The following is a 27,572-nucleotide window of genomic DNA, read 5'->3' as shown; positions in this document are numbered from 1 at the left end:
CGTACGTTTTTTTTTTCAAAACGAGGTACTCCAAATTTAATGTCACCGTTGTTATACAACGAAACGCAGAATACAGCAGATAATGAATCGCTTTCAGCCAAGTGGAAATCATTAATTTCCATTCGATTCTCGCGCCATCAATCGCATTTGGGAAATATTTAAAGCGCAATATAGCGGTATTGGAATGTTAAGTGAAAATGACAAATGCTAGAAGTTTGAGCAGGAAAGGATCGTCCTGAAATGAAAGACAGTTACTCATCAAGTTCAATATCTCGCCATTTGAAATCGGGTAAACTCAGTGTCACACTTCGAGCTTTGGGATGAATAATCCGTGTAAGTCCCCAATTTGAGCAGAGAGAGACATTTGGGACACACGATCACATCGCTTATGAAGAAGTCAATTTTTCGCGTCTTTCTCCTTCCAATAATATTAATGCGGCTCAATGCATCGGTTAATGATTTCGTGGAATTGGAAATGATGGCACATTTAAAACTAGAACCGTTTACACTCTCATCTCGTAAATTGTTTCATTTGTAGAATTGAATTCGACGTTTCTTGGCGCCTTCTTCTGCGTTTTTGGTAAAATTATGCCCCAGTAATTGTGTGTCACTGGGCCATCAGGTCCCTTTAAAGTGATTGATCTAACAGCGCGTAATTGTTACTAAGTGCTGCTCGAAAATGTCCGTTAATAACACTATTTTCAATTGCTCAATGAGCGAATCGTCATACACCACTAAAACTTTTCAATTTTCTGCGAATGTCAAGTTTTGCAAAATTATCTAGTGAAATCCAGGCGTTCCTGATTATGCCAGGTTGGGCGGACAAGAGGTTTGATGCATCTGTGTCAAAGTGTTGCCGGGTAGCCAATTGTTCCAAGAGTTGCGAATACATCACAACCATTCATTTAGATTAAATGGCCTGAAAATCGCTGAATCCACTGCCATTTAACCCCGTAAGTGTTGTTCTGTCCTGATCAGAAACCTAACCGTGCCAGCTGTACAATATTGTTGCTAGACGAACAAACAAGAGGCTAGGAAGCGTGCATCGAGTTATATCACTTCTTCGCCCAGCCTATTACTTAAAAAAATACTGTTCACCATCCACAGCGTACAAATGGGGAGCGTGATTGAATAGCTTCGAACGTGGTCAATAGATTCGGCTCCAACAACACGCAACAACGTCTGCGACGTCCACAGAAAACATACGGCTTGATACTGAAAACCACATCGTCAGCCAACAATCCGTATAGACTCCACCTTGACACTCCGGCAAGCCATCCGCCCTCAGTGGCGTCATTGTGAACAGTAGGCCTATGCAGCATTTTATCAAAATAACTCCAATAGCAAATTGCAATCACATGATCGCTGACTTATAGAAATGGAATTGCACGTAACACATTCAACTCCGCCCCCCCCCCCACCGCCCCCCCCCCCCCCCCACCATCACCACACACACACACACCAAAAGCCGACACAAGCCTAAGGTTAAAATATATTGCAGTAACTTATATTTCGCTGGGTGTAATCATGGAACACCTATTCCAACATGATTGTGGGAACATATAAACGGTATGACCTTCTGGGCTTTAAGGATGCAGATAATCACCACCTTCTGATGAATATTGGATTCTTGTCCAGCTAGCGACCATTACATTTCATGAATGATGGTAAACAATGACACAAATTCATGCTTTCTTTTTTGGAAGCAAACACATGTATTCCAAATTTAGCATTACTGTTGTTATCTAACGAAAGACAACACAGTAAGTGAACAGCATTCCATCAACTGAACATGACTAATTCCCATTAGCTCCCGTTCCATCACTTTAATTTTGAAGACAGTAAAAGCAAGATAGTGCAGACACTTGAATTACTTTTTTTTAAAGAAAGGAGATGGAAGTGTGAGCATGAAACAGCCTCCCAGAAAGGAATGTTATTATGCATTAAGGTCAACCACCAGTCATTTCAATACTTTTATGTTCTGTGGCACGCTTCGAGGTTTGGAATGATTAATCTGTTATATTTGTCCATTTAAGTGGCGCAAGACATTTTGGACACCGGATCAGGTAAGATATGAATAAGTCCATTTTTCGTACCTCTTTTCCAATCTGGCACATGTGCCTCAATGTGACTCTTAATGTTTTGGAGGGTTTACTTTCCTGTGGCACCAGTACACTTAATATGTTTTGCATTCTGGTCTTATCTCATCTTGTTTGGTGACAGCCTCGATTTTCAGTGTTGCCTTCACTTTCCTTGACGATTGCTTCCACTTTGGTCGTCCAATGGTGCCCAAAGCCATTGTGGGCCATGAGGCCAAACGTCCAATTTGCAATTGTTTGCGCCAAATTCCTGTAATTACTACAGTGATGCTCGAGCATTTCCGTTAATAATCGGATGTTTTATTGCTCAATAAGCGATTAGATATATACAGTGTACTGAAATGCTGCAATCGGTTGCACATGTAAAGGTATTAATGATTATTAAGTGGAATTTATCATCTCGAGATCAATTCAGGCTTGGGGTGACAAGTGGCAAGTAGCATTTACGCCACACAATTGCGATGTAACCAACTGCACCAACATGAAAGAGAACGTGGCCATCACTCATTTAGATTAAACGGCAATACAATCGCAGCATCTATTTTTATTAACATCCTTCGGGTTGTTCGCGATCAGAAACAGAACTGTGCCCGCTGTATAAATGCTGTCGCTAGAACATCAAGTTGGAGGCTGTGAAATGTGTAACTCGTTGTCCCAGTCGATGCTTTCCAAAATACAAAGCTTCCATCACCTCCAACGCACATTGTGAATGAATACCAAAGAACTCTCTTGTTAGGCAAAGCTCCATCAGTACTCAGCAGCCACAATGACATCCAATAAAAGCAGACGCCTTGATGTTCAATCCCGCTCCATGCACTGAAATTCCATAAAGACCTCACCCTACAATGTCGCAAGCCAACCTCCTCCCTCAGTGGTATCATTGTGAATAAGATGCCTCTGCAGGAGTTCATCAAACAATGGCAAATTCCAAACACATGACCTCTGGAGACGGAATTGTCAGGACAATTATCACTGGACGCTCTCAACAACCCCTAACGCACACAAACATACCTTAGCCATCACCAACCCGACATTACAATATATCGCGTAGCTTCAATTTCACTGGGCGAAAGTCATGGAACACCCAGTCCAACATCGTTGTGGGTGTATGCGCACCGTACGATCTACAGGCTTCAAAGATGCAGATCACCAGACTCTTTTGATGAACACAAAATATTGGACTCGACAACAAACACATAAAATCCCATGACGTAATGAAAACAACGGTCAATTTGTATTTTTCTTTGTTTGCAAAACAGGTATTCCTAATTTAGTGTCAATGTTGTTATACAGAGGAATGCAGAGAACAACAGAAACTGAATTGCTTTCCGGCAGTTGGAAATTATTAATTCCAGTCAGCAGCCCGTAGTTTACTTTTGGAAAGGTTAGAAGCAAAATATTGCAAATACCGGTATTTTAGTTTAAGAGAATTCAGCAGGCGAGATTCCCACTGAAGAGAAAGTTACTTACTGTTGAAGGTCAACGGTCCATCATTTCAGATCTGATGGATTACATGACACAGTACGAGTTTTGAGAAGATTAATTCGTTTTACGTCGCTATCTCAGCAGAATGAGACGAGACACTTCGAAAATAACCTATATGTGTAGTAGCGATTTGTTTTTTTTGTTTGAATTTCCTTCCAATAATCTTCATGTTCCTCGATGTCACTCCTAATATTTTGCAGGGGTTGTTTGACTGTGGCAGTGAGAAAATAAATTCCTGATTCGCTTTGGCCTTAACACGACTCGTCTGGTCAATGTGTCTGTGCCACTGACTTCCATTTTCCTGGGCGATTACTCCTTTTTTTTTTGCAAAATTGATTTATTCAGACATTGTGCCTCATTGGGCCAGCTGTACAAATAGTAATTGCTTGACCGTAATTATGACATAGTGCTGCTCCAACATTTCCGCTAATAATAGGTTGTTGCATTGTTAAAAGTGTGGCCCGTCATACAATGTGTCAAAACGTTGTGAATGCCTGCGAGTATCAAGGATTTGAAAATAATCAATAGGAAGTTTTTTTTGTGAAAGTCAAATTGGTGCAGTGAGTAGGATTGCCGGAGGACGCAGCAAGATGCAGACCGGTTGGAGGCCTGGGCAGAGAAAAGACAGATGGAGTTTAGTCTGCCGAACTGTGAAGTAATGCATGTTTGAAGGTCTAATGCAAGAAGAGATTGTACAGTAAATGGTACAAACCTTAGGAACAGGAAGGTTGAGAGGTCAAAGGATCAGTGAAGATTGCAACGTAGGTCGATTAGGTAGTTTAGAAAAAATACAACATTCTTGCCTTCATCAATCGAGACATTAAGTATAAAAAACATGGTAGCTCATGCTGCTGGTATACAGAATATTACTTAGGCCTAATTTAGAATGCATTTCTAGTCGCCACAATACGAGATGGGTGTGGATACTCTGGGTAGGGTGCAGAAGAGTTTTACCAGTACGTTGCCTTGTCTGGAGTGTATTAGCTATGAGATTTTGGGTAGACTTGGTTTGTTCTCAATGGAACGAAGAAGGCTGATGGTGACCTGATAGACGTTTATTCGTGCCACGGACACAGCGTACAGTCAGATGCCCTTTCCTGGAGTAGAAATGTCAAGTACTAGGAGACATAGATTTAAGGTGCTAGGGAGAAGTTGAGAGGAGATGTAAAGACAAGCGTTTTATATAGGATGCGGAAAATGCCTGGATTTCATTCCGCGGGGAGTTGGTGGGACGACGTACCATAGCGGCAATAAGGGCCAACGAGGCAAATAGATGAATAGGACGGTAGTAGAAGGATAATGACTTCGTAATTGCATACGGCTTTAGTTCAGGCAGGTATCATGACCGGCGCAGGCTTGAAGGCTCAAGGGTCTGTCACTATCCTTTGCTTTACTTCGTTCTATGTTATTTTTTCTCATTAGCCCGGCTTGGGCAGCCAAGTACAAGTAACATTCCCGCCAGAAACTTGCGAGGGAACAGCTTTCTGGAAGAGGAGAAAATCATCCATTTACACCTATCGCGGAATCCAACGTTATCATGATTGTTTGGGTCGTTCTCAACCAGAAAGCAAACAGTGCCATCATATAAATACTTTGACTGGAAACAGCAAGTGAGAGGCTACGAATCGCGTCACACGTTAATCATTTCTTGTCCCATTTTACCCCTTTCCAAAAAATCTTGTCCACTATCGGCGACGTTAAAATAAGGAATAGGAGTACATTCGTCCTGTCTTGATAGATTTAACTCCAGTAATACTAAACAGCCTCAGCGACATACAATAGAAAATGGAAAGCTTGATTTGCAACCCCACTCTATCAGCCAACCATTCTGCAAAGGCCGCCCTAATCAATTGACACTGCCTTTCCCACAAGGCAAATTCACGCCGTGAGGTAATTGTGCACAAACAGCTTCTGCAGGAATTGACCAAAATAACTCCAAGATAAAATTGAAAAGTCATAGCCGCTGAACTGCTGAGTCAGACCGCTAGTACGGTCAGTGTACTCCGCCACCCCACACTCGCACCACACCCCAAGCAATACCACCCTGACCTTAAAGTATATGGCTGATCATTCAATTTCACTGGGTCCAAATCAACGTTACGAAAAACAATATGATTGTATGTGTACAGTACGATTTGCAGTGTTCTTGGATGCAGATCTTCACCGCCTTTTGACGCGCATTGAATGTTTGTTTAGCCGGAAACTGCTAGTTCTACTGAATGAATATTAACAAAGTAATTTTTTATATATATTTAAGAGAAAGACGTACTCCTAATTTAATGTTGTCACTGTCATCTGACAAAAAACAAGAGCACCAGAAAAAAAAACACTCTCCAACAAATGGATAAGGTTTATTCTATGAACTTCTATTACAGCGCAGAGATTAATTCCCTTCACCTTGCTTGGTAACCTGGCAGAAGTATTTGAGAAGGTGTTACTACCTTAACATTTGGAGGTTCATTAACGTAAAGACCGAAAACTTCACTCGTTTTAAGAGAATAGTTAAAAAATTGTTTTAATTTATATCGCAACAGAAACCTTAACAAATCAGTCACATTTTATTGAGTGGAAAGTTCGGTTGAAATGTTGTTCAAGTAAACACAAGGGAACATTCATTATCTAAAGAGTATAATAGAGTTTTTGTCACTCTCAAAGAAAATGTACTACTTGGTTTCATAGTGTTCAGAAGTTTTGGAGTTCTTCGGTGGTTGTCCGCCCTCAGTAAGTGCTATATGATTTGCCACATTTCACTAGTTAGAGTGTGAGTAATCTGAAGCTGGCAAAGTTAAGACCTAACTGCTCGAGTTGATCTAACTTCCCTTGAATATCTTTAACTGCTTCAGTTGATCTGGCTCTTCTTCTGGTTCAACACCGAGCTCATTTTCTGGTTCAACTGAAATGAAAGCATTTGAGTAATTCCGTTATATGCCTGATGACCTACATCAGAATAGGTTTGTTGTTGACAACAACAACGAATTCAAATCTGAAATGTTCCCTTTAGTGGAGTGTCTCCTTTAAACTTTAGGCTAACAAATTGGAAAAACCTACAGAGTCTGTTACCAAGGCAACCCTTAGTCATGGTGTTCGAAACAAACGTTGTAACTTAGATTCTGTATGCTTGGCATTTAAATTTCTTAACATTGACCAAAAAAAAACAGCTGCTGAAAGCACTGACGCAACCAATGTGTAAAGAGACCATACACTGTTTTCTTTCCATCGATTATTTTACATCCTTCACAGAGATGCTGTACAACTTTATGAGCTCGACTTCACGACGCCTCCCGCCACAACAATTAATTGGTAAAAGATTTACAACACTTTTTTTTTGCAGATATTGCAACCTTAGATTAAAATGGGAAGTGATGGATTTTGAGCAAAGTCCTGAAAACAAATGCGAGTTCCTCATGAAGAACAATCAGCCGTGACTTGAAATCTAATCAGTTCTGTTGTAGGTAAAATAATACCTCAGAGTATTAGTGAGTGAGTTAACATACTGTGGTGTTTATTTCAAAGCTCCTGTGTTCATTCAAGAGCTTTGGGAGAAGTTGGACTACAGACTTCTCATAGAACAAAAACACAAGTGGGTATTTATACATCATGAGCTCCAGCAGGAACCACGATTCAAAGTTTCAATTCCTGCCAAACCTCCAGTTCTTCCTTCCTAGATCGTGATGCAGTCCCAGAGTTAATCAGGATTTATAGTCCTGCAGTCAGGACACAGAGACGCCTTCTGCAGCAGTGCGGACATCCCTGTCTTTGAAGTTACTTGAGCGATCGTGGCTGTCCCAACAGGATGCTTCCTGTTAAAAGCCGGTATCGCGATCTGCCGTCAGAAGCTGTTTAAAACCGATATCGTAAACTGCCATCTGTGTAACGATGACTATAACACAAATAGGTAAGATTGCAAATTCTACAAAATAGCAGTCACACTAAACCTTTTTATATATATAAAATGAGAGTTAAAACATGAAACACATGAACAAATAACGTATATTACTGCCAGGAGCAGTGTAAGCTAAAGGAGATCAGCCGCGAGAAAGGGTTATGCGTGTGACATATTCTAGGTACAAAATCCATTAACGCTTTCCCTTCAGGTACAAAACGCATTCACCTTTTCCCTACTTCAGTTATGTGGCACACTTCGAAATTCAGAGCGACGAATGAATTTTACTTGTCCATTGGAGACAGGATAGACCAAAGATTAGGCAACAGATGAGTAAATCATTTGTTCGTACCTCTCTGCTTCCAATAGCCCAAATATGTCTCAGTACCACTCTAAATATTTTGGAGTAGGTTAGTTCACTAAGTCACGCAGCAGTACTAACGCCTGTTGAGGTCTGCTCTTATCTCGTCTCGTAAAAATTAACTGTTTTTTGGAATTGACTTCAACTTTTCCTGGTGCGTGCTTCCATTTCCTTGTACAATGATGTCTCCAGCCATTTTATGTCGTTGGTTCATCTGCTCAATTTTACAAATGCTGGATTCAATTGACCATACATATAATACAGTAATCTTTGATCATTTCCTCTCGTAAGAGGATTTCGCATTGTTCAATAAACTCATACATTGTACTCACGTGTGCAACTGTCAGCTGTTGTCAAGATGTTCAAGATTATCAAAATAAATTTAAGTATTACCGATTATCCTGGTTTGGACTGCCAAGTGACAAGTAGCAGTCATGGCACAGATTTTTGAGGTGAGCATCCGCAACAAGAGAGACAGCAAAGCCCTCATTAACTGAAATTGAATGGCAATTCAATTCCTAATTCCATCTGTAACGTAATCCTCGGGCTCCTTCTTGACCAGAAACTGAACAATGCAACCTATATAATTGATGTGGTCGGATGAGAGTGTTAGCGCGAGTGGGCGAAACGACCACTACGGACTCAGGTTGAAGTTCACTAACGGCATAGCTTTGTTTTCTTTTACGTCGACGGAGAAGTGCAGTCAGGGCATGCAATCGGACTGTCCGGAAAGCGCTCTAATGATTCACCGCAGCGGGCTATAGTTATACCTGAACTTCGTTGCAGTATGCGATTCAAATGCTAATACTTTATTTACAGTATTCGACCTTAACTATCCGGTCTCGATGTTTACAAGAATTGGGGAAATTTTTTTAACTGTGTGTTAATCGTTTTTGTCTGATTGGTTATTATTGGTCTAGAACTTTTGAAGTTTGAATCATAGGTCATTGATCCCAGAAGAGGTTTGAGGGGCCATGGACGTTCCTTAGCTACGCTAATTTTAGGTGTCTCCATGGGTTGTTTCACTGTTTTAGAAGTGCTGATTTTGACGGGGTGGGAATGTGATTTTTAATTTAGTTCCTGTAGGCGCCATCCTGTCCAGCTTCCCTTGTGTGCTAGCCCTCATTTATATTCTAAAAGGATGCTCTTGCCTGCTCGTCTGTGTCCGTACTTTGTGATTTTTAGTGGAGAGGCTCTGAGTGTAACTTTAGTCTGCTTCCATATTGTCTGCCCAATTTCATAAAATTTGTTGTCCGATAACAAGAGGATAAGGACAATGTAACAAATTAATCACCTCTTGTTCCAGCCGATATCTCTGCAAAATTTGTCCACCATCTACAACGTAGAGTTAAGGAATGTGATTGGATAGCCTCTACCTGCCGTAAAGAAGGTACATCAGCACTCAATCATTTTAACGTCATCATGTCGAAAGCAAGCGGCTTGATATTCAACCGCACTCCTCAGCCAAGAATTCTTCAACGCGCTGACCACCCACTCAACGCCACAAAACAACTCAGCCCGTTGCATCATTTTGAACAGGGTGCTTCTGCTGGAATTGATGAAAACAAACTCAATAGCAAATGCTAAACACATGATCGTTGATTTTTAGCAATTCAATTACTCCACAATGTTCAGATCCCATCTCCCACCACCCCACCTTCCCCGCCGTGCCTTACCAACACATATCCAAAGATTAAAATACTTTGTCGTGCCATCAATTTCATTGTGCCAAAAGCATAGCATATACTTGTTATGATTATTCTGTGTATACCTGCATAGTATGGTGCAAGGTTTTAATGGACCAGTTCAGCTCTGCTTCCTGATGAGCATTTGATTTCTGGTCTAGTCGGTAATCACTACATCTCATGAAAGAATATTTTTTAAAAAACGTACAAGCTGGCGCATTATTTTACACAGAAAAACAAAGAACAAAGAACAACACAGCAGGGGAAACAGGCCCTCCGGCCCAACGACCCCGCGCCGCCAATTCAACACTGTGAGTTCCCTCACAAGCCGTGACCCTTGTCTATGCTTATGGCATTCCACATTGGAAAACCGATTGAGGGGAGACTAATTTAGGGACAATTTGTCACACCAATCAGCCTAAGAGCGCATCTTTGGGGTCTGGGAGGAAATCGGAGCACCCGGAGAAAACCCACACAAGCACAGGGAGAATGTGCAAACTCCCACAGACACTGGCCCAAATCCATGTATCTGCACAGCAAACAGTGATAGTCACTGAGCTGTCGTGTTGCCCAGCATCTGGTCCAGTTTAAGCGAACACTAACGACGTGAAGCACTAGGCTACTCTCCAAACATCCAAGAGCAGCCCTCGTACGGCGACCAGAACAGGACGCAGTACTCCAAATGCGGCCTAACCAACGTTCTATACAACTGCAACATTAGACTCCAGCTCTTGTACTCTATACAACTTCGCACAAAGGCTACCATACCATAGGCGTTCTTCACAACCTTCTCCACCTGTACTGCCAACTTCAAAGAATTGTGCACCAGCATCCCCAGGTCCCTCTGCGTTTCTATACTCTTAATAGGTCTACCCTTTGTCATATAACTCCCCCCTACATTATTTCTCCCAAAATGCATCACTTCGCATTCATCAGGATTAAGTTCCATCTGCCGTTTATCTGCCCAATATACCAGCCAATCTATATCCTGTTGCATTGCCTGAAGCTGCTCATCTGTGTCTGTCAGTCCAGCCATCTTAGTGTCATCTGCAAACTTGCTGATCACACTACGTACTCCCTCTTCCTAGTCATGTAGGCATATTACAGATAGTTGATCTCATTGTTCTCCGGTGCATGGTACTCGGAAAGCGATGGTGGCTGCGGTGAGTGTTCGATTTTCGTTCGAGTTTTTTTTCTCTACTGCCGGATCCCGGGGTTTTTTTGTGTGTGTTTTCTTTTACCGTAGAGGAAGATAGGCGCGGGGGCAGTCGGAAAGGGAGCGCGGGGATATAAATCCGGTATTCACCCGAGGAACCACCTCATTATTCTCCCGAGCAGCGTACAGAAACGATTCTGGATTAACCGGTATTAAACGACGAAGCAAAGATGGAAAGCGTTATTTCTATTTGAAATTATTATTGCCGATTTATGCCCACTGGTTTTGGAAGTAACACATTCAATTAACCCAACCCCTCTGCTCCCCAACGCCTCAAACACACACCATAGCCAACAAGAACCCAATTTTAAAATTTATTGCGGAATTTCAATTTTGCTGGCTGAAAATCATGCAACAGCCTCACAGACATGACTGTGGGTGTACGTACATGGTATGGACAACAGGGCTTCATGGATGCAGATCAACAGCGTTTTGGATGAGTATTAAATTCTGGTCTAAACAGGAACAGTTATGTAGATTCCAATAAGCTTGCCAACATATCAGTATAATTTTGAAAAATGTTAAATGCAAAATAGTGCAGATTTTGCAATTTTAATACGGAGGTGAAATGATGACGGTTATGACGGTTTCAGTACTAAAGGAGATTCCTGAGTCGAAAGAGTCTGGCTGATAGAACAAAAGAACGAAGAACAAAGAAAGAACAGTAGAACATAGGAAACAGGTCCTTCAGCCTTCCAACCTGATGAAGGTGAGCGACCCGTCATTGGAAATCGGAGGAATTCTATGGCACGCCCGAGGTATAGAAAAGGTTCTTAATATTTACACATTCACCTGAGCAGGGCTAGACAAAATGGGCATACGATCAGTTTTATATCAAGAAGGCAATTTTTCTTACGTCTCTTCTTCTAATAGTCCACAATTGTCTCGCTGCCAAAGTTATGTCTCGGAGGTATTACATGACTGTGGCATCAGTAAAAGTAGTACCTATTGCGCTTTTGACTTCTCTCGTCTCTTCTCTTTAATTTCGCGCAAATTATATTGGCGACTGCTTCCATTAACTCGGTAAAACGATGTCCCTCAGCAATTCTGAGTCATTGTGTCATCGTTCAATTTCCATTTATTTGTTTCAGTTGACTTGAATTATTACACGTTTTCATTGGCAGTGACAATTGGATGTTACATTGTTTAATGCCATAAACTGTACTAAAACTGTGTAATTGCCTGCGAATATCAACTTTTTTATATATTATCAAGCGAAATTCCAGTTTCATGATTATCCCTGTTTGGCAGCTAAGCAGCAAAGACCATTCATGTCAACGAGTTGTGTTGGAACCAACTGTCCGAAGAAAAGAGGATACATAACAATCATCTTTTCACATTAAGTGGCAACACAATCGCTGTATCCATATTTATGAATATCCAGAAGGTCTTTCTTGACAAGGAACTGAACGATGCCATCATATAAATCCTATGGCTAGAACAACATGCAGGAGACTATGAAATGAGTAAAACAGTAATCACCACTTGCCATTTTCGTCCCATTTCGAAAGAAAAGCTATCAACGATTTTCTCTATTCGAATAGGGAATCAAAATGTCGTCGATATGCCTTAAAAGATATAGCTCAAGCAATACTCAACAGCATCAATGACAAACAAAGGAAAGAGGCAGATTGATATGCAACAACACTCTGTCACTGAGCAATCCTTTAAACTCATCTTCCCACATCATGGCGTCAATGCCGCAAGGCAGCACCACGCATTGGAGTGATTGTGCAACAGATGACTCAGCAGGAAAGCTGACAGAAAATTGCAAAGAGATGACCAAGAATTTATAGAAACGGAATGCCAGTATCATCAAGTCATTCCCCAGGCCCGTGCCAAACCACATGCAGCACCATCCTGACAATAAAATGTATTGCCATACCTTCAATTTTGCTTTGTCCAAATAATGGAAAACTCTGAGTAACACCATTTTCGGAGGACGTACACAACACGATCTGCAAGATTCCATGGATGTGGATCGTCATTACCTTGTGGTGTATATTAAATTCTAGTCAAACCAGAGGCTGTTTTTTTTTGTCCTGAATGAATATCAACAAAGTACAATGTGCTGTTTATAATTTACAAGAAAAAAAATACATTCCTAATTTAAGGTTACCCCTGTTATCCGACAAAATGCAAAATGCAAGATCACCAAAACATAAATAGCTTTCCGTCAATTCGATAAGGTTGATTCCCTTTAGTTTCCAATCGCATCAATGTCACTTGCAAAACACATAATACAAAAGTTTGCAGATATTACAAAATTACAAAAACGTGTGGGTCAATAAGTCCCGTGGGCCAGACGGGATCCATCCTCAGATACCTCGGGAGGCAAGAGATGAGATTGTGGAGCATTTAGCTTTGATCTTTGGTTCCTCATTGTCCATGGGGATTGTGCAAGCGGACTGGAATGTGGTGAATGTTATTTTTCTCTTCAAGAAAGGAAATAGGAATTACCCTGGTAATTATAGTTTCGTTAGTCTTACTTCAGTGGTCGGTAACTTAACGGAAAGTATCCGAAGAGATAGGATTTATGTACATTTGGGAAAAACTGCAATTTTATCCGGGATAGTCAGCACGGTTTTGAGGGGTAAATCCTGCCTCACAAATTGGATTGAATTGTTTGAGGAAGTAACTAAGTGTGTAGACAAAGGTAGAGCAGTTGTTGCCATATACATGGATGATAGTAAGGCGTTTCATAAGGTTCCCCAATGTAGGCGCATGAAGAAATTAAGGATGTGTGGGAAAGAAGGAAATTTGCCTAATTGGATAAGTAACTAGCTATCTCTCAGAATGAAGTCTCACAACACCATGTTAAAGTCCAGCAAAATTATTTGACAGTAAACCCTCAAGCTTTTGGGGTTTGCCCATTCGTCAGACGAGTGGACACTCCACTCACCTGATGAAGGGGCAAAGCCCGAAAGCTAGTGGGTTTACTAGCAAATAAACTTGTTGGACTTTAACATGGCGTTGTGAGACTTCTTTCTGTGCTTACCGCAGTCCAACGCCGGCATCTCCACATATGTCATAGAAGACAGAGGATGGTGGTGGAGGGAAACATCTTCAGACGAGAGGCCAATTTACAGCCGTGTACCACAGGGATCAGTGTTGGATCCTCTGCTATTTGCGGTTTTTATTAGTGACTTGAAACAGGGGGTTGAAGGTTGGGTTAGTAAATTTGCTGATGATGCAAAGATTGGTGGAGTAGTGGATGAGATAGAGGGTTGTTGTAGTCTGCAAAGAGGCATTGATAGGATGCAGAACTGGACAGAAAAGTGGCAGATGGAGTTTAACCCTGATAAGTGCAAGGTGATTCATTTTGGTAGGAGAAACTTGAATGTGCATTAAAGGGTCAACGGCAGGGTTCTGAGGAATGTGGAGGAACAGAGAGATCTTGGGGTTCATATTCACAGATCTCTGAAGGTTGCCACTTAAGTGGATCAAGCCGTGAATAAGGCTTACAGTGTGTTATTGTTTTTTAACAGTGTGTTTGAGTTTAAGAACCGTGGGGTTAAGCTGCAACTATGCCAGACCTTGCTGAGACCACATTTGGAATATTGTGTAAAGTTCTGGTCATCTCACTAAGAAGGATGTGGAAGCATTGGTTAAAGTGCAGGGAAATTTACCATGAAGCTGCCTGGTTTGAAGGGTAGTTCTTAGGAGGAAAGGTGGAGGGAGCTGGGGCTTTTCTCTTTAGAGCGGAGGAGGATGAGAGCGATTTAATAGAAGTTTATAAGCTGATGAGGCGGATAGTCTCTGCACGTCCACTCTATCTCCTCGGGGGGACGTAGCTGTTATTAGGGGGCATAACTATAAGGCTCATGTTGGGAGATATAGGAAGGATGTCAGAGTTAGATTCTTTATGGAGAGAGTGGTTGGGGTGTGAAATGCACTGCCCACTTTGATACTTGAGTCGGACAATTTAAGAACTTTCAAGCGGTTATCGGATAGGCACATAGAGCACACCAGAATGATAGGGAATGGGATAGCTTGGTCTTGGGTTTGGAAATAGCTCGGCACAACATCGAGGGCCAAAGCGTCTGTACTGTGCTGTACTCTTCTGTGTTCTCGATTAACATTTAGGAACTGATTGACTCGGCAGAAAACTTACTTCCTGAAAAGCAATGTGAATTATTCATGAAGGTGAATGACACGTTATTTGAAATCTGCTCAAACTTGTGGCATGCGTCAAACATCGGAATGTTTAATGAGCTTTATTTGTCCATTTGAGCAGACAGAAACTGGATGGACCAAAAATCAGGTAACATAACAATGAATCAATATTTCCTACCTCTCTGCTTCACTGAGTAAATGTGCCCCAATGCCGCTCGGAATACCCTGTCGGGGTTGTTTTATTAAGGTCTCAGCAATGAAAATACTCACTGCACCCTGGTCTTATCTCGACTCATAAAATTTGTCTTCAGTGGAATTGACTTAATTGCTCCTGGTGTTTGTTTCCATTCTCTTGTGCTATGTTTTCCCCAAACATTGTGTACCATCGGTTCATTCGTTCAACTTAACAGCACTTGATTCATTTGATACAAATTAACGTTTCCGCAAATGAGAGGATTTTGCACTATTGAATGATCCAGTGGTCACACACCGTACTGAAGCGGTGTTATTGTTAGCGATTATCAAGATTATCCAAATACATTCAAGCTGTGCTGATTTTCACGTCTTGGACTGCAAAGTGGCATGCAGAATTCGTGCTGCAGCATTATAGGGTAAGAATCTGCTCCAAGAAGCGACAATACATAGCCCTAATTAACTGAGAAAAAATGGCAACCCAATCCCTCACTCCACCGGCATCATGACCCTCGGGGTCGTTTTGACCAGAAACTGATCTGTGCCAGCTATACAAATATTGTGGCTAGAATAGCAGAAGGGACGCTAGGAAGTGTGTAACGAGTTAAGCATCTCTTGTTCCAGCCGAACCCGCTACAAAATCCTGTCCACCATCTGCAAAATACAATTATGGAATGTAAATCTATAGCTTCGACCTGCCTTGATAGATTATTCTTCAAAAACAATGTACAATTCAGGAGTAAGCTTGAATTGCATCGATCTCCCATGATTGATAAAACTCCAGCAGTATAAACAACTTCAATGCCATCCAATAGAGAGCCGATGACTTGACGTTTAATCGCACTCCTTTAGGCAAGAATGATTCAAGGCACGGAGCACTCCCTCAACCCGACAAGCTACACTCACACCGTTGCATTATTGTGCAAAAGATCCATCTTATGTAATGTATCAGAACTACTACAATAGCAAATTCCAACACCATGACCGCTGACAGGCGGAAGCAAGGTTCTTCGAGAAACCTAGCACCACCCGATATCAGAATGCATCTTTGTGCTTCTATAGCCTCATCACGTCTACTAAAATGCTGCCTTCATTGGTATTGACTTCAATGTTTGCTGATGCTTGCTTCCATTTGTTTGTATAATTTTGCACTCGTCATTGTGCATCATTACTGTCTGTCCAATGTCAGTGTGCTGGTGCAATTGATTTGAATTATTACAGACTGATATTAGATCATTACCACTAATAATAGCATTTGAACTATTCGGTGAGTGTTTGGTCAGGTACTGCACAGAAGTGTTATATTCGACTAAGATTATCAACACTTTCAAGTTTATCAACCAAATTTCAAGTTCTCCCAATTTTCTTGGTTTCGGCTGATAACAGTCAACTATTGAGATTAAATGGAAATACAGTCGGTGAATCCACCGTTATCAGTTACTGAACAATTCCAGTTTTCTAACTGCTGTGGCTATAACAGCAACAGAGTTTTGTAAGGATGCAACGAGTTAAACACTTCTTATGCATTGTTTACAAGAGTCCCCTGCTGGAATACGCCAAAACAACTCCAACAGCAAATTCCAAAAACATGACCGGCAATCTGCAGAACCGGAATTCCTCGACGTTCAAGTCAATCCCCCGTACCCACGCCCCCCCACCCCCACCCCACCACCACCACCCCTCCGCCTCCCAAATGCTAACACCATTGAAATACATTGCCAGACCATCAATTTCACTGTGTCAAAAGTCACAGAACACTCTTTCTTTCAGCATTGTGAGCGTGCGTTCGCTGGATGATCTGTAGTGTTTCACAAATGCAGATCGCCTCTGTCTTCTGGTGAGCATTAATGTCTGGTCTAGCCGGTAACCACTGCTTGTCATGAATGAATATCAATACAGTTGGTCTTTGTTTGTTTTAGAAAAACAGGGTTTCAACATTTTTAGACCATTATTAACCGAAAAAAAGGAGTGCCAGAAAATGAATAACATTCCTTCAGTTGGAAGTCATTAATTTCTTATCGAATACTATCGCAACAATCTCACTCTGGCAAGGCGGAAAGCAACATACTGCAAATAGTTTAATTTTAAGAGGAAAAGTGATGGACGTTTGAGCAGGAAAACGGCTTCATGTAAAGAAAGCGAGACATATGACTAACAATACCACGTCAGTTGAAATCCTATCAGATTTGTGGTATGCATCGAATTTTGAAATGATTGATTAGCTGTTGGTCCCCATTTGAGCAGGTCGATGCCAGTTGGACATGACATCAGGTAACATAGCCAGACGTATTTCTCTTTATTTCCAATAGCGTAAATTTGCCTCAATGCCGCACTTGATATTTTGGAGGAGTTTCTTAGTTAATGCATCAGTGAAACGAACACCTACAGTATTCTGCTGTTGTAAAATTTAGATTTTGTGTTAAAAAATTCAATTTTTCTTGGTGTTTGCTTTCATTTACTTGTGGAATAATGCCCCCAGTCATTGTGTGCCATGAGTCCATCTAGTCATTTTAAAAATACCTGATTCAATTGGCTTTAATTGTTACACAGAGCTGTTTGGCAATTTCAATTGATAAGGAGATTTTGCACTGCTCAGTGGCCGAACGGCCATGCACTTTACAAAACTTGAGTAATTGTCTGCCAATAGCAATGATTTAGACATTATCAATTCAAATACACGCATTTCTGATAATCCTGTCTTGAGATGGTGACTGGCAATTAACTTTTGCACCACAGAATTGTGTCGCAAAAAGTTGCTCCAAGAAGAGAATTATATAACATCCTTTCATTGAGATCAATGTTAATGCAACATATAAATTCACTTCGACGCAATCCAATAGAAAGCATACAGTTTGATGTCCAACCGCATTCCGTCAGCCAACAATCGTTTAAGGCCGCAACTAATTCCTGAACATCACATGCCAAACTCAAACCGTTGCAACATTGTGCATACGATTTGTCTGCTGGAATTCATCAAAACAACTCCAATAGCAAATTCCAAACTGATGACTGCTGATTTGTAGAAACGGAATTCCTTGACAACCTACAGATGCACGCCCCGAACTCCATATCTCGACCACTTGAAATGACAGTGTATTGCCATGCAATCGATTTTGAATTGTCAAAATCATAGGACACGCTTATTAGCCACACTGTGGGAATAGGTACATCTCGTGAACTCCAGAAATAGAGATCACCACCCCTTGTGAGGACCATTAATTTCTGCTCTAGCAGTCAGCCACTACTTTTTAACAAATATAAAGAACGTTCATGTTGGTGTTTTTCTTTTTAAGTGGAATTCTGAATTTAATGCTAACTCGATTAACCTACAGAGTGGAGGAGGGCCAGAAATAGAGCATTTTCTCTATTGGAAATGATTAATTCCCATTCAATTTTCATCTCATCAATTTAATTTTGCAAGATGAAAGCAAAATGGAATGTAACATTAAAAGGAGAACTGATGGAAGTTTGAGCAGGAAAGTGGCTACGCCTTATAACGGACACGTCATTTGAAATCTGATAAGTTCTGTGGCATCCTTCGTGCATTGGAAAGATTACTTTGCTTTACTTCTGCATTTATGCAGATCGAGACAAGCTGGACGTTACATCAGGTCATACATAAAGAAATCAAATTTTCGTATCTCTTTTCTTCCAATAAAGTAAATCTGTGTCGATGCCACTCGTAAATTTCGGGAGACTTTGCCTAACTAAGGCATCATTAAAACTAACAACTATGGCACTTTTCTGTTATCTCGTCTCGTAAAATTTCGTTTGCTTTCGTATTGTCTGCATTTTCTTTCCTTGGCGCGTGTTTCCATTTACTTATGGAATCGTGTCCCTACTCATTGTGTTTCACTAGTCCATCTGTTCAACTTACAAGTGCTTGATTCGATTGACTGTAATTATTACACATTGAGCATCAACCATTTTCGTAACAGGATCTTGCATTAATAAATGAGTCAGTGGTCGCACGTGTACTGCAGTGGTATATTTGTCTGAGTTCTCAAGTTTTTCTATCTTATCAACAAACAATTCAGGTTCTTCTGATGTTCCCCATTTTGCCTGATGAACAGCAAGTACAATTCACGCCACAGAATTATGAGGCAACATACTGTGCCAAGAAGAGAAATACATAACCGACAGCCATTGAGACAAAATGATAATATAATCGCTGAATCCACCGTTACCACAATCCTTGGAGTAAATTTTGCATAAAAATTGAACAGTAACCGTCATATAAATATTGTGGCTGGAACAACAGATGAGAGGCTTGGAAGCCCCGAATGAGCTAATTACCTCTTGTTCCAACGATCACTCGAAAAATGTAATCACCATGGACGACGTGCAATTAAGTAATATTGCTGAATACCCTCGACCTGCCATGATAGATGTAGCTCCAGAAATCTCTCAACAAATTCAACGACACCCAATAGAAAGGAGATGTCTTGGTGTTCAAACGCAGTCCGACAGCCAACAATATTTAAAGGTGACAACGACCCCCTGAACCACACTAGTCAAACTAACACCTTTGCATCATATTGTTTCGCTGGAATTCATCAAAGCAACTCCAACAGCAAATTGCAACTGCATGATCGTTGACCTGTAGAAACAGAATTCATAGACAACATCCAAGTCCCGCACCCCCACTCCATGCCAACTTTTGTTTTCACCTCTATTTTTCATAAAGTATATGTACCCCAAAGCCACTCTTAATATTTTGGAGTGGCTTTTAACTCAGGCATCAGTGAAACTAATTCCAGAAGAACAGTGATCTTATTTCATCTCGTAAAAAACGTCTTTATTGGCACTGGATTCATTTTTTCCTTGGTTTTACTTCTGTTTACGTAGAAATGATTTTCCCAGTCATCATGCACCATTGGTCCATCTGTTCCTTCGCAAATGTTTGTTTCAATTGATTGTAATCATTACACAGCGATGCTCGATCATTTCTGCAGATCATGGAATTTTGAATTATTCAACGAGCAAATGGTGATACACGAAAGTGTTTTTTTTTCTGAGAGTGTCAAGATTTCCAAGAATTTCAAACGAAATGCAATTCTTCTGATTTTCTGGGTTTGGGCTGAAAGTGGCAAATAGCATTCGCGCCACAAAATTGTGAGGCAACTACCTGCTCCAAAAAGAGAAAAACATAATCATCATCCGTTTAGTTTCACCGGCAATACTTGAGTTGAATCATCTTCAGCACCGTCCAAAAGAAAACAGGCGGTGTGATGCTCAACTGCATTCCGTCAGCCAAAACGCCTTTATTGCCAGAATTACACTCTGAACCAAACTAGCGAAAAGCACACTGTTGTAGTATTGTGCACAAAATTCAAATAACAACGAAGAACAAGTTAATACAGCAGAAGAATGGCCCTTCAGCCCTTAACGTCTGTACTCATCATGATGACTATTTAAACTAAAAACGAATTCACTTATGCAATTCACATCTTTCTATTACCATCCGTTTACATATTCGTCCAGTTGTTCCTAAATGCTGCAATTGTGCCTGCCCCTACGCCTAGACAGTACGTTCCAGAGAGTCACCACCACCTCTGTAAACTAATTGCCTCACACATCTCGCTAAACTTTTCCCCATGCACCTTAATTCCGTGTCCCCCAGTACTTAGCTTTTATACCCGAGGAAAGAACATCTGACTATTCATGATTTGCATGCCACTCACAATCTTGTAAACATCTATCAGGTCACTCCTTAGCCTCTGTCATTCCAGTGAAAGCAAATTGAGTTAATCCAGCCTCTAATAGCTAATACGCTCCAGATAAGGCAATACCTTGGTGACCTGTTCTGTGCCTCTCCAAAGCATCCACATCCATCTGGTCGTGTGGCAAACAGAATTGTACGCAATATTCTAAATGAGGCTTAACAGTTTGTCCTGTCATTTTTTAGATCAAAGCTCCGACCAATGTATGCAGTATGCTCTCTGCCTTCTTGACTACCAAATCCAACTGCCTTGCCACTTTCAGGGATCGCCAGCATGCACACTGAGATATCTGCCTGTCAATATTCCGAAGAATGCTGCCATTCACTGTATATACACCCAATATGCATTGAACCTTCGAAAACGCATTATCGCCCACTTGTATGGATTATCCGCTATCTGCCAATTTTCTCCCCAAGTCCCTACCCGGCCTACATCGTGCATAATCCTCTGACAATCCATTTCACTATCCGCAAATCCATCAATGTTTGCATGGTCTGCGAACTTGATAATCAGAACAGTTACATTTTCCTCCAAATAATTTATATATACAACAAAAATAAAGCTCCCAGAGCTGATCACTGTGAAACATCGCTAGTTGCAGCGTTCCACTCAGAAAACGAAAAAAAAAAACTCAACTGCTACTCTTTGTCTTTTGTGGCCAAACCAGTTTTGTATTCATATTCCCAGCAGTTAGTTGATCCTATTTGTTTTTATCGTCCGTATACTATAATGTATCTTGTCAATGACTGTACTGAAGTCTATGTACACATCATCCACCGTATTTCCCTCATCAATCGTCTTGGTCACGCCCTCGAAAAACTTTATTAAAGTAATGGGGCATGACATATGTTTCACAAAACCATTCCCTCTATCATTAATAAGTCCACTTGTTTCTAAATATGAGTGAATACCATCCCCCAGAATGTTTTCCAATTATTTATTTTCTTCTGTTGTAATTGGTCAAAGCAACTCCAAAAGCAAATTCTGATTACATGACCGTTGATATGCAGAAACGTAATTCCTGCACAAACTTCAAATCTGCTCACCCGCCAACTCGAAATGATATTAAAACATATTGCAATGCCATAAATTTCGCTGTGTGAAAATAGTAAAGTACGCTTAACTACAGCACTGTGTACATACGTGCACTGCTTGGTCTGGAGTGTTTGAGGGACATGGATCATCTCCGCTTCTGATGAGCATTCATTTCTTGTCTAGCTAGCAACCACTACTTCTCAGTGAATATAAAGAATGGACAAGTTTTTTTTTCAAAAAAAGTAGGAATCCTGTTTTAATATTGTTGCTTTTAACAAGGAAACGAAGGAAGGCAGAGAATAAACAACGTTCTTTCAGTTGGAATTCATTAATTCCCATCAGTTCCCATCTCTTTAGTCGCATTGTGGCAAGTCTGAAATCAAAATACTACAGAAAATTAAATTCTAAATTAAGAGGAGTAGTCACAGAAGTTTGAGCAGCAAAGTGGATTGCTGAAAAGAAAACAAGTTAAAGATGAAAGTCAGTGACAAGGAACAAATCCAGTTACAGCAAAGGGTCATGCCCCTCGATCCGCCAAGCCTGCGCCGAACATATTGTCCGAATGAAAAAAAAAGTCCTATCTTTCAGGGAACAACATCCCTCTATTCCTATCCTGTTCATATAATTATCAAGAGGCCTATTAACGTTTGCTTTCATATCTGCTTCCACTTCCTCCCCCGACAGCAAATTTCAGGCACTCACCGACTTCTGTGTGAATATCTTGCCTCGTACATCTCCTGTACATCCTGTCCCGCGCACCTTAAACTGATGTTCCCTCGTAATTGACTCTAGCATCTTGGAAAAAAAACCTTCTGGCTATCCACACTGTAATCTTATCAGTTAGCCCCTCAACCTCCGAAGTTCCAATGAGAGCAAACGAAGATTATCCAACCTCACCTCATAGCTAACGTCCTCCATGTCAGGCAACACTCTGTAAATATTTAGTGTGCCCTCTGCAAAGCCCCCACATTCTTCTGGCAGTGTGTTGTCCAGTAAAGAACACTATATTCTAAGTGCAGCCTAAAAATGTTCTATAAAACCGTAGCATGACTTGCCGATTTTTAAACTCAGTGCCCCGGCCTATGAAGACAAGTATGTCATTTGCCTTCTTCACTAACTTGTCCACCTACGTTGCCACTTCAAGGGAGCTGTGTACCTGTACACCCAGATCGCTCTGCCCATCTATACTCTTGAGTGATGTGCCATTTACTGTGTATTTACCATCTGTAATAGCCCAACCAAAATGCAGTTCCTCACTTTTATAGGGATCAAATACGACCTGTGTTGTCTCCACCCAAGACTCCAACCGATCTAAAGTTTGTTATGTTCCCTGATTTTCAAATCACTATCCACAATTTCTCCAACTTCATGTTATCTGGAAGCTTAACAATTAAATCAATTACATTTTCCTCCAAATTATTTAAAAAGTATTACAAACAGCAAAGGACCCAACAATGACCTCTGAGGTACGTCACATGTCACAGCCCTCAATTCAGGTATGCACCTTTGCACTGCTACCTTCTGTCCTCTATGGATGGCTTAGTTCTGCATCCATCTTGACAGCTCACCTCTAATCCCGTGTGGCTGCATCGTCAATAACAATCTACCCTGATGGACTTGTCAATGGTGTTGTTGAAGTCCATTTAGACAAGATCAACTGTCCTAATCTCGTCAATCATTTTCGTCACTTTCTCCAAAAAACAGTGAGAACGACTTTCCCTTCACAAAACCATGCTGCCCCTCGATAATACGTCCACTTATTTCCAAGTGGGAGTACGCCCTGTCTCGAAGAATTCTCCGCAATAATTTCCCTACCACTGATATATGGCTCACCGACCTGAAATTACCTTGATTATCCGTGCTAACGTTCTGAAACTAAGGGACAAATGACATTTTATTTGAAATCTGAAGAGTTCTCTTAGACGCTTCAAGATTTGGAATGATTAATTATGATTAATGATCAATTTGAGCAGATCTAGAAAAGACGGACATCAGATCAGGTAACACATCAAGAAGTGAACATTTCATACCTCTCTTCTTCGAATCATCTAAATGTGCCACAATGCTGCATTTAATATTTTGAATGGATTGCTTAACTCAGGCATCAACAAACTAAACATTGTTTGTCTAATCTCGTCGATTAACATTTCGCATTTAGTGGTGTTGACGTCAATGTTTCCTGGCTCTTGTTTCCATGTACTTGCAGAATGATTTGCACAGCAATTGTGCACCATTGGCCCATCTCTTCAATTTGTAAATGTTTGATTCAACTAACTTTAATTATTACTTAGTGGTATAAAACAATTTCTGCTAAGGACATGATTTTGAATTATTTAATGATGGAGTGGACACACATAGCACAAAAATGGTGTATTTGTCAGAAGTTATCAAAGTTTTCAAGCTTATCAACCGAAATTAAACTTTTTTTTTCGGTTTGGGCAGCCCATTGTCTAGCAGCATAGGCACTACAGAATTGTGAGTCGAGAAGAGTTAGGAGTGCTTAAAGAGGTCATGAATCACCCTTCGAAAACAGGATTCAGTCACATCCAAAGGCATTTTACACGTATGTAAAGGGAAAGAAGTTAGCGAAGGGGAGGGTTTGGCCTGTCATGGATAGTGAAGGGAATCTATGGTTGGAACCAGAGGAAACGGACAATATCCTACATGCATATTGTGCCTCTTGATCCAAGAAGTGAAAAAACATAATGTCAAACATTGACATTAAATTGCAATGAAATCACTGAATCCGCGGTTATCAACATATTTAGAAACTGAGCAGTGCCAACCATATAAATGTTGTGGCTGGAATAGAAAGCAAAAAGCTAGGAAGAGTGCAATGTTTTAATTACGTCTTGCCCGAGCCGACTCCTTTCCAAAAGCTCAGACGAACATCTACAAAGCATAATTAAGGAGTGCAATTGTATAATCTCGACCGAACTGGATAGATATTGTTCCGAAAACATTCAGCAAACTCAACGATATCCAATCGAAGACATAAGGCTTGATGTTCTCCCCACCATCCCCCTCAAACCTTCAAGCCAACTTCACATAATGGCAACATTGTTTCAGAGACGGATCTGCTATAATTTAAGAAAAAATGCTCCAATTGCAAATTCCATACCCCTGACCGCTGGCCTGTAGAAAGAGAATGGCTCTGCAAATTTCAAGTTACCCACTCGCCCCTCCACCTCCCCGACCACCCCCCCCCCCCACCCATTACCGTCATTGCAAAACCAGCGTGACATTGAAATATATTGCCATACTTGCAATTTCTCTAGGCCAAAATCAAGAAACGCAGTTTCTCACAGCACTGTGGTTGCACATAAACGGTATGTTATGTCGGGCTTAATGGGGGCGGATTAACGCCGCGTTCTGATAAGCATTAAAATAGGGTAAAAACAACAACTTCTACGTTTCATGAATGAATACACACAATGCACAAATTTATTTTCTTTGTTTTACAAAAAAAGTCGTGTTCATAATTTTATATTACCGCTGTTACGTAATAAAACGCAAGAATGCCAGAAAATAAGTAGTTTTCCGTCAATTGGAAATTATTAGTGCCCTTTTGCTTCCCATTGCCTCAATTTAATTTTGAAAAAATAAAAAAAAATACAGGCACTGGAATTTAAAATTAAAAGGAGAAGCAAAGAACGTTTGAGCAGGAAAGGGGCTTCCTGAAAAGAAAGTGAACTCATGATGAAGGGCAATTTTTCATCATTAAATATCGGATACATTCTGTGGCACGTATGAAACTTTGAAAATATCAATCAGTTTTACTTGTCCACTTGAGCAGAGCCAGACATGTTGCACATAGGATGAGGCAACATATGTGGAAGACATTTTCAACACCTATTTTCTTCCAAGAGTCTACATTTGTTTCGAATGCATTGCTAATAATTCGGAGGTGATGCTTAACTGTGGCGCAGGTAGACATAATAGATATTGCAATCTGGTCTTGCCTCGTCGTAAGTTTCAGCTTCCCTGTTACTTTCTTTAGGTTTGCTTGGAGATTGCTTCCATCAATTTCGGAAAATGAGGTCCACAGCCAATATATGCCATTGGATCATCCGTTCAATGACCAATTGTTAGTTAACGCACATGTCCATTTCCAATGAACCAGCGGTCATGTACTCTACCAAGGGGTGTGATTGCCTGCGAATGTCAACATTTTAGAGGTTATCAAGTGAAATCCAACCCTTGTCCCTTATCTCGTCTTGGGCACCCCAAGTGGCAAATAATGTTCTGCCACTGAATAGGGAAAGACCATCTGTTCGAAGAATAGAGAACACATAACCATTATCCATTGAGATTTAAAAGCAATACATTCGATGAATCCAAGATCAAGTAACAGTAAAGTACAAGGAGAGGCCCTTCGGATCTCCAAGCTGCGACACAAAACCTTGTTAACCTTTATCTGGTCACCCCCAAACCTCCGTCATTCCATTCAGAACACGATTTTTCCAACCTCTCTTCATAACTAATACCACCAGAGAATGATGACGATTGCATTTACGGAGTCTGTATGTTCCTTTCCCATCACATTCATGTATTTGTCCAGTTGTCGCGTAAAAAACCGCTATTGCACCTGCTCCCACGCAGTGCATTCAAGACATTCACCACACTCGATGTAATAGACTTTCCTCGCGTATCTCCTCTACACTTTTCCCCACTCACCTTAAACTTACGTCCCAAAGTATTGATTTTTCTACCTTCGGAAAGATCATCTGACGATCCACTCTATTGATGTACCAAAAAAAACCCTGTTAACCTTTACCTGGTCATCCCGCAACCTTTGTTGTTCTATTCAGAACAAACTGATTTTTCCAACCTCTAGTTATCACTATAAGCCACGAGACCAGGCAACATCTTGGTAAACCTCGTCTGTACCATTGCCAAAACCAACATCCTTCTAGCAGTGTGGTGACAAAAACTGTACAGAATATTCTAAGTGAGGCCCAATTTATGTTCCCACATGATCTGCGAACTTGCATGCTCAAAACCTCGACTGATGAATGCAGGCATGCCTCATGGCTTCTTGCTTAATAACAGCTGTGTTGCCACTTTCAGTGATCATTGGACGTGTACACCCAGATCTCTCTGTCTGTTAATACTTCTAAAGGTTCTACCATTTCCTGCATAATTCCGACATGTATTGGACCTTCCAAAATACGTTAGCAACACTTGTTCAGAATAACCTCCTTCTCCCATTTGTCTGCCCACGTCTCCAACGTGCTATGTCTTGCTGTATCATCCAAAAATCATCTTCATTATCCACAACTCTGAAACGTTTTTGTGCCTTTTGCAAACTTTTGAAACACAGCGGCTACATTTTCCTCCAAATCATGTACATCTACAAACAACAAAGATCCCAGAAATGATCTCTGTGGAAAATCATTAGTCACATCCTTCCATTCGGAACACACCACCCTGCTGCTAACTTCTGTCGTCCATAGCCAAGCCAGTTCCATATCCATGTTGCCAACTCTCCTCTGATCCCGTGTGACTTCACTTTCTATACCAATCTACCATGAGGTAACTTGTCAAAGGCTTTAATTAAGTGAATATAGGCAACTTCTATTATCTTTCTTCGTCTATCATTTTCCTTCCTTTCTCTGAAAAACTCAATCTCTCCTACACAAATCGATATTTTTTTATCACAAATATGTCTTTTTTCTTTCCAAATGAGAATAAAATCTGTTTAAAGGAATATTTCCGAATAATTTCCCTACCTTTGACCTAATGTTCACCGGCTGATAATTTTCTGAATTATCCCT

This window comes from Carcharhinus amblyrhynchos, chromosome 9, assembly GCF_965287045.1.
Source record: "Carcharhinus amblyrhynchos chromosome 9, sCarAmb.v2.hapA, whole genome shotgun sequence".
In the NCBI taxonomy this organism is placed as follows: domain Eukaryota; kingdom Metazoa; phylum Chordata; class Chondrichthyes; order Carcharhiniformes; family Carcharhinidae; genus Carcharhinus; species Carcharhinus amblyrhynchos.
The sequence above is the reverse complement of the archived record's forward strand: the minus strand, read 5'-3'. Positions refer to the sequence as shown.